Source organism: Neofelis nebulosa, chromosome 15, assembly GCF_028018385.1.
Source record: "Neofelis nebulosa isolate mNeoNeb1 chromosome 15, mNeoNeb1.pri, whole genome shotgun sequence".
Taxonomy (NCBI): Eukaryota; Metazoa; Chordata; class Mammalia; order Carnivora; family Felidae; genus Neofelis; species Neofelis nebulosa.
The window spans coordinates 72,096,813-72,113,050 of NC_080796.1; positions in this window are offsets into that span (position 1 = coordinate 72,096,813).

The window sequence follows — 16,238 nt, forward strand, 5'->3', positions numbered from 1 at the left end:
ATTCTGGATGAACACTGAACCTCTGGACTGAGATGGGCCTGATTCACCTTTTGTTCCGCAATGGTTTTGTTGTTGTTGTTGTTGTTCCCATGAAGGACAGTGGATGCATTCCAGAGTATCGGAAACCCTGAGATATCAAATAAATGGTACCAATCAACTGACATTATGGCTGTAACTCACCAGGTGATCTGCAGGTGGGATGACGCCAGGACTGGGATCCCAAAGGACAGATGGTGTTGATAGATGATCTGAGGTCATCTAAAGAGAAGAAAGCTGATCATTTTAATCCAGACTATAGTCGTGGAGTGGCTAGCTGAAGTCGAGATTTGAGACCATCTGAAAACGCCACCAAAGCATGAGTAAGTCATGGGAAGGCGAGGGGGATCTGGAGGTGTCCATAAACACCTGTGAGTGTCCATTGCTTCTTTTCAAGGCTTTGGGTTGCTGTTTCATGCGGCATGGAGCTGGCCTTAAGGTAAGAGGTGGAGGGGAACATTAGGGAGGTCAGAGAGGGCCCCATCCCAGAGATCAGATGGTAGAGAACATATGGGAAGAATGACCATATCAGGACATTTTCCTGCTCCTTTTCTTTGCAATCAGGTGATGTAATGTCCCTGATTGGGACTCCTGCACATAACACACAGATTCCTGTCATCAATAAGGACAATTCCGAGCGGTGCTCCATAATTCATACAGTGAAGCTGGAATTTTAATAGCTGAAACAAAGGAATGCTAAAAACGTGTATTTCTTCCTGGATCACAGGCAGTAGCCAGACATTTGGTGGCTTGTGTGGTGATGCAGAAAGCTCGCTAGTACAACATCCAAGAAACCTCGATACGAAGAAAAATGGATAAATTTACGCCGAGTTTTTATTGTCTCAAGTGTTAATTCACATGGTCAAAATCCCCAGGACAAGTCCCCACTGGATTGACCTTCCGTGGGCCAAAGCTAACACACTGTTTTTTGTGAATACAGTTTTATTGGGACACAGAAATACTCATTTATTTATGCATTGTCTACATCTGCATTCCTGGTGCCACTGAGGAGCCGACGAGCCACACGGTCCAGGTTTTCACTATATGGCTCTTGAAAGAAAAAAAATCTCGTCAACCTGTGCCTTTAGCCATCAGGCTGAGAGAGAGCAGAGAGAATCTACAGGGAAAAGCAAAAGTGAGGGAGAAAACAATCACATCAAGAAACCACAGTCAGACCTTTTCAAATCCACAGTAGGACTGTGGAGAAAAGCTTGGTGATGAAGTCTGTGTCTCAGAGAAAGAAACAGAAAGGGAGGGTTGGGGACTGAACTGTGTTCTCCCAGATTCACATGTTGAAGCCTTACCCACCCCCGCGACTGTATCTGGAAGGAGATAGAGCCTCTAAGGAGGTAAATAAGTTAAAATGATGTCATAAGGGAGGGGCATTAATCCAACGTGACTGGAACTTTTCTAAAAAGAGGAGGTTTTAACACACACGGAGACCAGGGATGCGTCCACACAGATGAAAAGTATGTGAGGACACGGCAAGGAAGTGGCCACCTGCAAGCTGGGACAGAGGCCTCAGGACAAAGCAAATCTTTTGATGCTTTGATCTGGGACTTCTAGCTTCCAGAATTGTGAGAAAATAGATTTCTGTTGTGTCAGCCGCCACCCCCCCCCAACCCTGCCCCCAGTCTGTGGTAGTTTGTTATGGGAACTCTAGCAAAGGAATACAGGGAAGAGTGGCAAAATTCTTCTCCAACAGCTTATCCTAAGGGGCCGGTAGAAAGCTCGCTAGTGTGGGAGCCTCAGCTGGCTCAATGGATGAATTTACAGAACCACCCCCGCCACCCCGCTTCCCTGAACAGCATGCTTTCTCAGGGAAGTTGATTTCTCTTTCAAAGGAAATGCAAAGTGTGATGGAGGTTTCTATGCAGAATCAGTCTTGTATCCCTGAGATAAAGCAACAGTTCCAGGATGCATCATCACTTACCACATTTTGAGAGATTCAGTTTTGAGGTATGTGAAAAAGTACTTTTACATTTACTTTCAGGAGAGGCATTGGCCTTTATTTCTCCTTTTGCTTGGTCTTTATCTGATTTTGGTACAGCATTAGTGTTGACACTCCTAAAAGCGTGCACGTGACGCCACTAATGCTTCCTCCTTAGATGTTTGATAGAATTCATCAAGTGCGTATTCCGGGAGCTTTCATTGTGGGAAGCTTTTTGTTACAACTGAATCTCCTTGCGTAGATATAGCGACATTCAGATGTTCTTTTTTTTTTTTTTTTTTTATGAGAGTTTTGGTAAGTTGTGTTCTCCAGGAATTTTGTCCATTGGATCTAAGTAACCGAAGTTACTGGCCTAAAGTGGTTCATAATATGTTTTTTGTTCTCTTTTAAATTTCCGTAGGCTCTGCAGTGTCCCCTTATGTTCCAGAAATTGGGCATTTCCACTGTCTCTCTATTGCCCTTATGTAGTCCCGCTAGACAGGTTTGTCTCTGAGGACAGGGACACAGGAAAGCCCAAGGCCCAGGGGGAATGGAAGGAGACCAGAGGGCTTGAAGCCTCTAGCAAATGCAGCGAGAATGAACATTAAACACTGCCCGACACTAAAGGTGTGTTTACTCCATTCCTATCACCTGACAAAACATGTCATGCTTTCGACAAACCATTATGGGGCATGTCTAAAGACAAGGACAAACAGTCTGAGGAGACAAAACTGGCATCTGAGCCAGACTCAGATATGACATAGATGTTGAAGGTAGCATACAGGGAATCTAAAGTGTCTCTGGTTAATATGGTAAGGGCTTGTGTTAGTTTCTAGAAATGCCACGAGAAAAATCCCACACATTGGTGGCTTCAATAACCGTACTTGATTTTCTCTGAGTTCTGGAGGCTGGAGCCCAAGATCAAGGAAGCAGCAGGGCTGGTTTTCTCAGAGGACTCTCTCTCTAATATGCAGACAGACACCTTCTTCACACAACTGTCCCTCTGTCCTCCTCCTGATGTCTCTGTGTGTCCACGTTTCCCCTACACATAAGAACACCCATCAGACTGGATCAGGAACCAACCGTATGATCTCGCTAGCCTGAATCACCTCTTTAAAAGGGTCTATCTACAAATATAGTCACATTCTCCTCCACTGCCTGTTAGGGCTCCAGCATACGAATTTGGTGTGGGGGACACGAGTGAGCCTGTAGCAGGGCTTTGGCCAAAAGAGTAAAAAGCATGCCCCGAATGGTACTCTAAGCAGAAAGACAGAAACTCTAAGAAAGAATCAACAGGAATTTTAAGAAATAAAATTGTTGAAGAGCGCCTGGGTGGCTCGGTACATTAAGCACCTGACTTCGGCTCTAGTCATGATCGTGCGCCGTTTGGTAGCTTGAGCCCCCACGTCAGGCTCTGCACTGACAGCTCAGAGCCTGGAGCCTGCTTCATGTTCTGTGTCTCCTTCTCTCCCTGCCTCTCCCCTGCTCTCTCGCGGTCACCCCAAAATAAATAAACATTAAACAAAATTCTAAAAAAAATTTTTAAAAGAAATAAACATGCTGTGACACAAAAGATAGGCATTCAGTAAGTGGACACGACCAAGGAAAGGATCGGCGAGGATAGGTCCATAGAAACTACTTACCCTGAAATGCAGAGAAAGAGCGAAAGAAAAACCAGAATAGCCACCATCGGTGGCATCATAGCATAAGACGCAGCATATGCTGCATCTCAGAAATCCGAAGGGTAAAGAAAAAGGCAGAAAATGTATTGGAAGGAATAACGGCAAAGAAGACTCCAAGATTAATGACAGACACAGAACCGCAGAGACAAGAAGTTCAGACAGTGTCAAACACGGTAAATATCAAAAACTTACCTCAAGGAATATCATTTTCAAATTGCGGAAAACAAAAGACAAAGCGAAAATCTTGAAAGAAGTCAAAGGAAAATACAACACGCTGCCTACAGAGGAACAAAGATAAGAATGCTGTGGCCTTCTTGTCAGAGACGGTGCAAGAAGAGGGTGAAGCGAAATATTTAAAACGTTGAAGAAAAAGCCTATCAGTCTAGAATTCTATATCCACAAATACTATCCCTCAAAAGTGAATGAGAAATAAAGGCTTGCTTAACCAAACAAAAACTGAGGGGATTTGTTGTCAGCAGACCTGGTCTATGGGAAACGTTAAGAGTTCTTCAGGGAGGAGGAAAATGATACGGGTCAGAAACTCAGATCTACATGAGGAACGGAAGTGCGTCAGAGAGGAATAAATAATGAGAGCATGTTTTGCATTTCTTATTTTTTTGAGTTTATTTTTATTTATTTTGAGAAAGACACAGAGAGCAAGTGGAGGAGGGGCAGAGAGAGAAGGAGAGAGAGAATCTGCAGGCAGATTTAGATTGCTTAAAAACCTATCTCTACACTCTCAACTACTGAAAATGTTATGAGTATAGTTGAAATGCTAAGAGAGGAAGAAAAATCAAATGATATAAAAAGCTTAGTTAAAACCAGGGGAGGCAGTGGGGCGCCTGGGTGGCTCAGTCTGTTGAGTGTCTGACTCTTGATCTTTGGCTCAGGTCTTGACCTCATGGTGCGTGAGATCCAGTCCTGCATCGGGCTCTTTGCTGACAGTGTGCGTCTCTCTCCCTCTCTCTCTCTGACCTTCCCATGCTCCCTCACTCTCTCTCTCTCTCTCTCTCTCTCTCTCTCTTTCTCTCTCTCTCTCTCTCAATAAATAAATAAGCTTCAAAAAACCAGAAGGGAAGGAGACAAAAAGACAGGGGAAAGAAACAAAGAACGAATACAAAGAATAGAAGACAATTAGAAACATGGTAGTTACCAATCTAACTTTGTCAAAAATCACTTTAAGTGTCCAGTGGTCTAAATACATGAAATAAATGAGATGGATTAAAGCAAAACAACCCAATTCTACATTTTCTGCAAGAAATCTACTTTTTTTTTAGTGTTTATTTATTTTGAGAAAGAGAGAGAGAGTAGGGGAGGGGCAGAGAGGGGTCGAGAACAGAATCCCAAGCAGGCTCCACACCATCAGTGCAGAGCCCGATATGGTGCTCGAACTCACAAACCATGAGATCATGACTCTGAAATCAAGAGTCAGACGCCTAACTGCCTGAGCCACCCAGGCACCCGAAGAAATCCACTTTGAAGGTAAAGACTCAAGTTAAAAGCAAAGGAATAGCGACAGATACACCCGGCTCCTACTAATAAAAACAAAAAGGAGTCGCTGTATTAAATTCTGACGAAGCAGATTTTAGAACAATGAAAACTTTCCAGGTTATGGAGGGTTATTACATAATGATAAAGGGGTAAATTCTTCATGAAGACAAAAGAATTCTAAACATGCATGCATCTAACAGAACATCAAAATACATGAAGCAAAACCTGACATATATGTATATGTATATATGTCTGTATAGACATGTATCCACCATTGCAATATTATACGGAATATTTTCACTGCCCCCAAAATCTCCTGTGCTCTGTCTGTTCGGTCCATCCTCCCTCCTCACTTTCCCCTTGGCAACCACTGATCTTTTCACCGTCTCCAGTACTTTTGCCTTCCTAGAACGTCACAGAGTTGGAATGACACAGTATGTAGCTTTTTCAGATTGGCACTTTTTCCAGATTCACCTAGCAATAGATGTTTCTTCCCACCTTTTCATGGTTGTGTAGCCCATTTCTTTTGTATCACTGAAGAGTATTCCATTGTCTGGAAGCACCAGTTCGTTTACCCATTCATCTATTAAAGGACATCTTGGTGGCTTGCAAGTTTTGACGATTATGAATCAACCCACCGTGAACATTTGTGTGCAGGTTTTTGTACGGACATAGTTTTCAACTCCTCTGGGTAAACGCCAAGGATCGCGATTGGTGGGCTGCATGGCAGGAGCATCTTCAGTTTCGCGAGAACGTGCCAGACTGTCTTCCAAAGCGGCCGCGCTGTTCTGCATTCCCAGAAGCCACAAACGACAGCTTCTGTTGCTGCACACTCTTGCCAGTGTGGTGTTGAACGCGAGTGGTAAAGGGGGGCTTCTTGGTCTTGTTGCCGATCTCAGCAGAAAAGCATCGAGTCTCTCACCATTAATCATGACGTTAACTCTACACTTGATTGTAGATGTTTGTCGCCTTGAGGAAGGTGCCCTCTTTTCCCAGCTTGCTGGAAGCTCACTTTACTTCTCAAGTTTTTATTTAGATTCTAGTTAACACCCAGTGCAGCTTTGGTGTCAGGAGTAGAGTTCAGTGATTCATCGTTTACATACAACACCCAGTGCTCATCACAAGTGCCCTCCTTAGTACCCATCACCCATCTAGCCCACCCCCCACCCACATCCCTCCACCAACTCTGTTCTCTATCGTAAAGAGTCTTCTCAAAAACAACAAAAAAAGTCTTCTCGTGGTTTGTTTCCCTCTCTCTTTTGCCTGCTGAGAGTTTTTATCATAAATGGCTGCTGTACTTTTCCAAATGTTTTTGTGTCTGTTGATATGATTATATGATTTTTTCCTCTTTATCTGGTTGATGTGCTGGATTAAGTTAATCGATTTTTTTGAACGTTGAACCAACTTTGCATATCTGGAATAAATTGCCAGGGACCAATAGTGCTTTTCAGTTCAACTGTGTCTTTACTTATTTTCTGCCTGCTGCACCTGCCAGGTGCTGATAGGGGGCACTGAAGTCTCCAAGCGTAAGAGTGGGTCATAATCGTTGCATGTCTTATCTTTCTGAATATTGTCCCTTAATTAGCCACAAACACTCCAAGATGACCTTTAAGATCTTTTTTAAGCAATACACCATTTCACCGCTTCTCTTTTTCTTATCTAGATTTCTGAAATTGCCTACTGAGCTGGGCTGGTAGACCAAGTGTTTAATTTTAACAGCACTTGCCAATTTCCGTGGTGTAAATACTACTACCCAGGTTGATTTCGTGGCGCCCAATGTTTATCCACCAGCGTGCAAAATCCCTAAATATTTAAATTAGTTCTTTATACCTGTGGGATGAGCAGACGCCACCATGCTGCCACTGACCATTTATGTCCCTGCCTTCAAACGTGTCGTCTCCTTGCCACAACCCTTTTTTTTAAATGTCAAAACAATTTCTTTGACACAAACCTCTCAAGTAGTTACCCACTTTCTACCCTGAAGATCCAAATTTCTTTCTTTCCGACATAAAGTAGGCTGCTATCAAACACCCTTTTTTTTTTAAAACCTCTCCAGCCTAATTTGCCCCTACGCTCTCGCATATGTCAAACTTCTGCTGTACAGAAGAACCCTCCACACCAGCTTGTGCTTTGAACATTTGCGGGTGACATTTCCTCTACCCATCAATAGCTTATGTCTTCATCCTGCTAAACACAGTACCGCTGTGCTTTGATCTCTCAAGATCCACCGAGACGGTGGTAAGTAATGTGTATGGATTATCTCACTTAACTTTCAAACCAACCTGTGAGGGAGAGACTTTCTCTATGACAGAGAAATCTGCTTTGGCTCCTTTCCCGATGCTGATGGAGCCAGATTCAAGGCAGGCTTACCTCACTCCAAAGTCCCTTGCTCTTAACCACCAAAGCAACGTCCTTCCCTACACTGTTCATGTCTACAAATCTTCTATCACTTTGCACAAGTTTCATATGCTTTTAAAGTCCATATGAAGGTAAGCCTACATTTCCTTAATAATATCCCGTAGCAAAATTCTTCATCTAAAATATTAGCACATCGTTGGGATCCTATAGTTCCTGTGTCCATTGAACTTTCTCTGTAAAACCACAGGAATATCATTTTCCCAAAGCCGGCACCAAATATTTTGACCCTTTGGGAAACTAATGTTTGTCTATACAACTCCTACCTGTATGAAACCCTGAATTTCAGATACAAGCTTTGACCTCTGGCTTGTTACTCCCAGTTACACGCAGAAGCGGTGACCATTATCTACTTTTTCATACTTGATATTGTGCCCCTTTCCTCCCCCCTTTATCTTTCTGTATTCTTCTCTGTCATGGTGTTCTTATCCATCTAGGAAAATGTGACTATGTTGCTATATAACACAGCTACAGGGAGATCAAATCCTATAGACTCACTGGGATGAGGGAAATTTGGGGCACGAGCACCAAGTAGGAGTTCATGGAGATTATAAGGTGGCATTCATTCTTTCCTCTCCAACTTAACTGCTTTTCCCACTTAGCCCTTCTCCCCTGGCATTTACAATCCGTGTCTCTGTTTTAACTGCTTTTCTTCTTTCTTTTGTCCCCCAAACAACACCACACAATCCAAACAATTCTGGTGGCAGAAAGGGCATCTGCAGCCCTGTGGATGATCTCTGTACTTTGAGGTCTCATCTTCATAGCACGACACAGGGGAAGTTCGTGAATACGTGCAGCTTCCCGTTCACCCAAGTTACGGTTCTCTGACCCTCCCTGTAATGCACAAGCCACACTCTCCCACCTCTCGGCCATTATATCTGCTATTCTCATTCCTTATTTGATCATTTCATCTAAGATAGACCATCCTCTGCAAAGGCTTCTCTGATGATGCTTGCCAGACCGAGAATTCCTTTACTCTCTTTTATTTTTGGACTTGCTCTCAAGACATTTCCTGATGTTATTTCATTCTAAAATTAGAGATGACATTCTTTACTGTGACTAATCCTGAAATTTCATCCAACCATAGATATCCAATTTGGGGGGATTCTTATGACAAATCACTAAAACTATAATTCGCTCACATTACTTCAGCGAAAAGGACAGAATGGGTTGGGAGTTTGAGGAGAGGAAAATAATTTACAAGTGATAGAGAGGTCTGACTTCAGAATCTTGTTCTCTTTTAGCTTCAGGGTTAGGGCTTAAAAATCTTTTGCCTAATAGAAGCAGCTCTCATGACCCCAAATGCATGTTTCTGTATTCTTAAAATGTTTACGATATCACCTCATGAGTGTCAGAAGGAAAAGAAAGAAAGAAACAAAAATTATTGACATGCAAGATGGTGGAAAGTGTGTGGAAGAAATACTTCTAGCATGGTCTCTCTCTTTTCCCAGCCAATGACAAATGTAACAGATTTACGATGCTCAGTTCAATTCTAAATTACAGCAAAAACTGTGACCGCTTTTATATAGTACTGTGTGTGTGTGCATGTGTGTGTGTGCATGTGTGCATGTGTGTGTGTGTGTGTGTGTGTGTGTGTAGCGTGAATAACACGGCTTCTCTCTGATGATTTCTATGAAGCCTAAATAAAACCATATAAGTGATGATGTAAGCACATAGTGCTAGGCACATAGTCTGCTATGCAGTATCTAAGGGACTTTAGAGAAGGGACCGGCTGTGTCTTGCATTGTATTTTTGATCTGAAGTCGTATCTCTTAGAGACGGTCTCAGGGTGGCAGTAATTACACATAAGTGCTTAAAGTTACTAACGGCCGTGTATGGGAAGTCAATTAAGTTTTCTTTATGGCTCTAAAATTCCTTCCTGGGTCATTCTTAGGCCTCCTTTGGGTGCGAACACTTATCTGTGCTCCGTGCTGTTCTGAACTATTCTGGTAGAAAACCTGTGATTGTTGTGTTTCCTGTGGGTCTCACCTTTCAACCTTTCTGGAATGTTCTCTCTGCGTAGCCCCTGCCCGTCTGCACTCGGACTGCTGAGTGCTGTCCTACTCACGCCCTCACCTCATGGAAGGTGGAGGAGAGCTGCACGGAGCTTGCATGGAGGGAGAGTCAATAATCAGCAGATGGAACAGGCTTGTACAGAAAGAGAGATGAAGGTCACCGAAGCCTGGAAGTTCAGAGGAGATACAATCAGTGTCTGTGAAAGCCGTGGAAGATGAAAGGAGAAGGTTGAAAATGATAGATGAAATGGCGAATACAAACACGCACCCGAATGTTAAGGAAAATGAGATCCTTGGGACCCCAAATGCTTCCTTGGTACCACATGTGTGAGAGGAAAAGGGCTGCCGTGCTGAGGGAGACCAGGAGAGGATTCCCTCGGTCTCTCTTGAGTCTGTTGTCTCTCCCACACTGTCCACATGGAAGGGAGACTTGATCTGCATACCTCTCTGAGACACCTGTTTCGCGGAACTGACTTACCTTTGGAGGGTTAGTTTCCCTTCTTCCTAGAGCAGAGATCTCTCTGAATGGCCTGTGACTGAGCCCTGACCACTTTGTACTCTTTGAAAGGTAGTGACAGGGAACCCACCACCTCAGAAGGCAGTTCGCTCTACTCTGAAACAGCTCTAATAATTAAATCCTTCTTCTTTCAAGTAAATTCAAAGTTTAAAGTCAAAGATTGCCTTGTTATTTGTAGCCCAGAACTACTCATTTCTATCAGAAAAAAACCCTAATAACCTTTCACCCCTTCTGCCTGAGAGTATCTCAAATAGTTGAACATGACAATCTTGGTACATGGTATTTAAAAAATCATGGCTTTTCATGATGCAACATAAGTTGGCCATCGACCTGGGGCACCCAAGGTGCCTATTATGGGGCCTTGGTGAGTAGCGAGCCCATCACCCACCCATCCGTCCACCTCTCCTTTCAGTAAATATCCATTGAGCTGCTAATAGTTAATGGGAACTCTTTTCGGTTCTGGTGACAAAACAGGGAGTTGAAACCAAATCCAAGTTTCGGAGAAATTACACTCTAATGAGGCAGGTAGATATTTTTCTTGACAGCAAACATATGAGTTAATAAGTTGAGGGATGTGCTCTGATGGGAACAAAGATGACCCTTAAATCTGGGGGAAGCTCCAGCTTCTCCCCTACTGTACGTTAGTCCCAAGGATGGGTGACAATATGTGGCAAAGTGTAAAAATATAAGGTAAATGGGGCCGCAGCATTAGAGAATGAAGGCAGGTGAAAACAGAAGCAAGGAGGCAAATTCTTTTGGGTGAAAGAAATGAAAAACTAAAGGGTCATTTTTGCTTCTCTCATTGAGAGACACAAATGTGCTTGGAAGTTGCAAGTTCAAAGGGGAATCCTCATGGCAGTGAGAAAAGCAAAGACACTGCTTAGGCAGGTCATGAGAAAGACTTGTTCTGTAGTGCTTAGCACAATTACATATATACGCCAGAACAGTAAATTAAAGAAAGTTCATATGAAGTAATTTGACTGCGAAGTATTGGAAGAGCTCAGAATACAGACAACACTTCTACACGAAAGCCATTCTAATCCTCAGGGTCCATTAATCCGGTCTGATTTGGAGGAAGTTTCAGCAGTTGGCAACATCTTCTCTGCATGACATCCGTTCCCCAACTAGCTGAGGGACGTTATGATCTTGATGACTTCCCTCAATCTCTCTTCAGTGAAAACTTCAGTTTTCACATGGCGGATGGGAAAATGGGATTCTAGAACTTCTAACTTCCTTCCAACTCTGATTTTCCCCAAATGCCCCAAATGATATGAATGCTATTAGGTTGGCATTGTGCAGGATTTTTTTAAGTATACACATTGCTCTTGGCATCTAAGCCTCCCAGAATAAAAGACATGCGTTCAGAAAGGAAGCCGTACAGGGGAGAACCACTCATTATCTTTCCATGGACCTGGGCCCCAAACCATAAAGGCAGACCTGTAATGCCTCGTTTCTTAGATCAGTTGCACATGAACAGCCTTGGACCTTCGCGGAGGGAGACCCCTCATTCCATTCTTCTCAAGTTCCGCCTGATCCTCGCTCCCCTCCCCCTAACACACCTACCCCAACCGGGACCACGGCCTGATTCTCCATCAGGGACAGCGACTGACCACCCGAGTATCATTAAGGAAGTGATTTCACCTTTCTCTTCCCTGTTTTTCTCACGTTAGGAGAGTGAAAAGGCGAAAACTCTCAACCATCTAGAGCTAGGCTGGAGATTAAGTGACACAAAATAATTGCAAAGCACCAGGAAGTGAATATGTGATCAAGAAATCGATTGTAAACGTCCGGTTTTGGATACCTCCTTCCTGCCATTGAACTCCACAGTACGTGAATGATTCTTCAGCACTTGCCTGAAGCCAGCGGGTCTCTGCCTGGAGGCAACTTCCCGCTGGAATCCACGCAGGGGCAGCATGAGAGCCAGGAAACATGGCTGGAGAGCCACCAAGCTGTTGGGCCTTGAGTAAAGGAACGCAGCCAGGCAAGCCGCATCACACGGGGCTAGAACCACATGCAACACATACGTGTCTTCCTGCAGATTGCCCGGAGGTGACTTATTTGGCGGGACAATTAGGCGTTATGCCCGCTCAGGGGCACCAGTTCGGAATCGATTCCCATCCTTCTGAGCGACAGCAATCCTTTCCTAGGAAAACAGGGCTTAGCAACTGCAGCGCAGAGAATTTCTGTGCTGACGTGCGCCCTCAGCAGGGTGTCTCTGAGCAGGGCACAGCCCGTTCAACACGCCTGTTCTTGACCCCAGCCTTCCTTTGTCGAGGTCGCACCCAAAGCATAAATGCAAATATTGCTTGGGGCCTGTGTGCTCCAACCTGATCTGCAAGTTACACACGATTTACTTTTAAGCATCACACCAATAAATTAGACTCCTGTTATAGCACTCCTTTGGAACAAAATGTCTATTATTTTTTCCAAATTATAAAAACTTATATATACATGCAAAATCTGGCATTAAAATGGCACATAAAAGTATTTAAAAAAATAAAAAGTACCTATTAATACTATATCTCTTAGAATTGATAGCCGGTATATATATCTCTAAAATTCAATAATATTATATACTATATATATGTAATATATAGATAGATAGATACTTTTAATAATATGTGTATATCTGTCTCTATCTATCTCTATATATACTTTTGTTGTACTTATATTTTATCTCCATAAACATCATCGTTAACGGCATCCAGGTTTTTAAAGGACACCCTAGTGTGGTTTCCATGTACAAGTAAGGATTGAGTGGTTGTTTCTTGCTCTTCCTGGGCTTGATGACCTAGAAGAAGAAAGAGGTGAATAGAGGACGCTTGAGATGCAGCTGATTTTACCTTTCTCCTTGCACTGACACGGTCCCCCAGCCACCAGCCACCTCCCCGTGAGCACTCTACTGTCACTGCCATCTCACATATGAGATTACCGAAGCTCATAGGGTTTAAGTCTTCCTCAAGACCACAAACTTAGTGAGAGAGCCCTTAAAACCCAGCCTCGATGACCTCTAAAACATGAGCATTTGGTGGGCATACAACGCTTCCAGCCCAGAGTTGGAATTGTTACAAGGGCTGCAAGTTGTTCCGAAAACAATTCACAGTCCGATGATCTGGTTGTTTTCCTTTTTTGATTTTCCTTAGCTCGGTTTCTGCAAGTCTAAAGAGGAAGAGGTGCTTGACGTGGTTCACAGATATTTTAATCATTCCGCCCACAGGGATTTCCAGTAGCCACCTCCTACCTGTCTGTCAATAGGTGGCATTATATGAATTAGATTACTGAACGCCAGATGGTAACTCAGTGGCAAATTAACCTCAAAATACGAATGTTAGAGAAAGGCTTTCATTAGTGATATTGAAGGTAATTGATACAATATGAGATTGCTCACACATGGTATAAAAATCAGTGTAATGGCAATGCCCTTGAATTGTGTTGAATATAGTTGACACAGCTAAAGGATTCTATCTGTTGGATGCAGACTTCAAGGACCCCAGAATCTTTTCTCTGAAATTTTGGCTCCTAGCAAATTCCTCCAACAAGGGGTTGATAAGATCGCACCAAAGATTGGGGAGCTATTATTTCCTGATAACTGAAGATCAGAGGACAGAACTAATTTGAGCATTTGGTTAATGGGCAATATATAGTTAATGAATGTCCGTAAGTGTGGAAGTTTCTGTTCTGAGACTTTTTCTTTATAACCTGGGAGGACTGTCAACTAAATAATACCCTTGAGAATTCTGTCTGCCCCAGTAGCTCAGGCCACTTTTAATCTCAAGTAGAGCAGGACCCATCTCAGAACAATGAAGTTTCAATCATGTGGTCCTTTGACACCTCGGAGTGAAGTATTCGATAATGGGGGGGGGGTGAGAGCAGAGGAGACGGTGAGTGCATCTGAAAAGGTGCTATTATTGCTGAGAAAATGGCAGAGTTAAGATTCTGTTTTTATTTTCATTTTTTTAATGTTTATTTCTTTTTGAGACGGAAGGAGACAGAGTGCAAGTGGGGGAGGGGCAGAGAGAGAGAGGGAGACACAGAATCCGAAGCAGGCTTCAGGCTCCGAGCTGTCGCACAGAGCCCGACGCGGGGCTCGAACTCACGGACTGCGAGATCATGACCTGAGCCGAAGTCGGACCCTCCACCGACTGAGCCACCCAGGCGCCCCCGAAATGTTTTTTTACTTGACCACCAGACGTGAGGTTAGATAAAAAATTTTCTAATACTTAGGAAATTCTCAAACCTACGTTGAAATCTTTACATTCCTCTGGAGTGCATGCCATGTGCTTGTATTCCAGACTCTGTAGAAAGACGAAAGCATTTCACAAGGTAGGTAACCGATTAGACTCCAGCCCTTCCTTCTTAGAAACGTTCATTACCAAATTTGCCTGAGCCTTTGATGAAGGCGGGCAGGGGGACCAGGAAAGCCTGGGATGCAGTCGTGTCCCCGTGATGGCACAGAGCTAGGACACTTAGGAATGTGCTAAGGTGCCCTGTACCCTTGGAGTGCCCTTGTGACCCTGAGAAATGTTCTACTCCCTGTGTGTGTGTCCTCATGTTTCGTGAGGTGGGGCTAATACCATAGAATACGGATCTATGTCCAGATGCGTGTTGTTTTTATTTTTTTATTATCATTGCATAATGCTTTTTTCCTCCCACTGTCCTGTCTCCTACCCAGGCCCCCACCACAGCCACCAAGCTTCCAGGCAAGAAGGCCAAAGCCCTTGTCTAACTATACTCCTGTTGTAAATGCCCCCCGAGTGAATTTTAGAAGTTGCAACAGTCAAATGCTGTGTTCAGGCCTCGGTTTTAGGAGAATACAAGATGTCTGCTGTCTCCCCAGGTAAGTGAAGGATTAGAGGCCACTGAGGGTTTCAGGTTCCTTAGCGCAGTTGATTCCGGCTTCCCTTCCCCATCCTCGCACCCCCGCCTCGCGCTCGGCTGATTCCGCATGAGGCTTGGTTTGGGCCTTGTCAGGATGCGTCTAGAGCTGTCCTCAGTCCACTCGTCGTCCCGTATTGACTCCTAACGTGCAGCCTCCCTGCTTCGTCAGGGTGTTGTCCAGGTCGGGAAGATGCGACTCTATTTCGGCAGCCTCCACCTTGCCAGCTCCCTGCGCTCTCTCACACTTCTGCCCTGCGCTCGACCCCCGGCAGCTGGAGGCCTCACTGGTCTCACCCCCAAGTGCGAGCCAGGACTCAGCCAGTGAATGCCGCCCCCTCCCCCCCAACCGGATCGTTCTCTTCTCTCTACGTTCCCGTTATTGAGATGCCGTGAAAACTGATGTTTACCGTCCTGGGCAGTGCGACTGCCGGGCTTTGCACGGACACCTGCTCCCTAGGCGCCGTCGGGAAACCCTTCCAGGGGAGACCGGGGCGACTGTGGAACCTGCCCGCGGAGTCTGCTTTCTGGCAGGGATCCTACCCTTGTGCTGCCTATTGTTCAAAGCCTGAAACTGTCATGTCCTGATTGCGTCATAACATGGCCTATGGGGGGAGGCTACTCTGCTCTCTCCAGAAAGGGAAGTCACCCGGTATGCTTCAAATACTAACTTCAGAGATTTCATCTCGTTAAGTGTTATTTCCCGTCACTTGGAGTAGATTTCATTCACTATTCATGACTCTGTGCTCTTGACGTGTCCCTCCATGGGTAACACGGTTCAGGAATCCGCACATTTGAGATATGACAATAGGAACATGCAGTTGAAGAATAAATCATGCGATGTACCAGTAAATCAGAGGATGGGACTAAATATTTCATAGCACTAAGGGTAGGGATCCTTCCTGAGAGTATTTGTACCTTTGCATAAACCCCCAATTGTGCTTCCTCCAGAGACACCAATTAAACAAATGCTCCCCTTTGGTGGGGGGGGGGGGTTCATTGCAGAAAAGGTTTATTTTTGTGGACCGAATAAACCTTTTCCCAGGGCAGGGGACTCACTGAATTTTATATTGTTGTAGGACTAACATACATAACCTGAGACTGACTCCAGTTAGGGCCTTGCCCTCTGGAAGTCACAGAATGTAGCCCCCTGTATTGGTGAGGTCCGGTGTACCCCGTCCTGTGTGGCTCACAGTGCACAAGTCAACCGCCCCCATGCAGCTCACTCCTGGATGAAAGAGACCACATCTGGCACTTTGGCAGAAGATGCCTTTTGA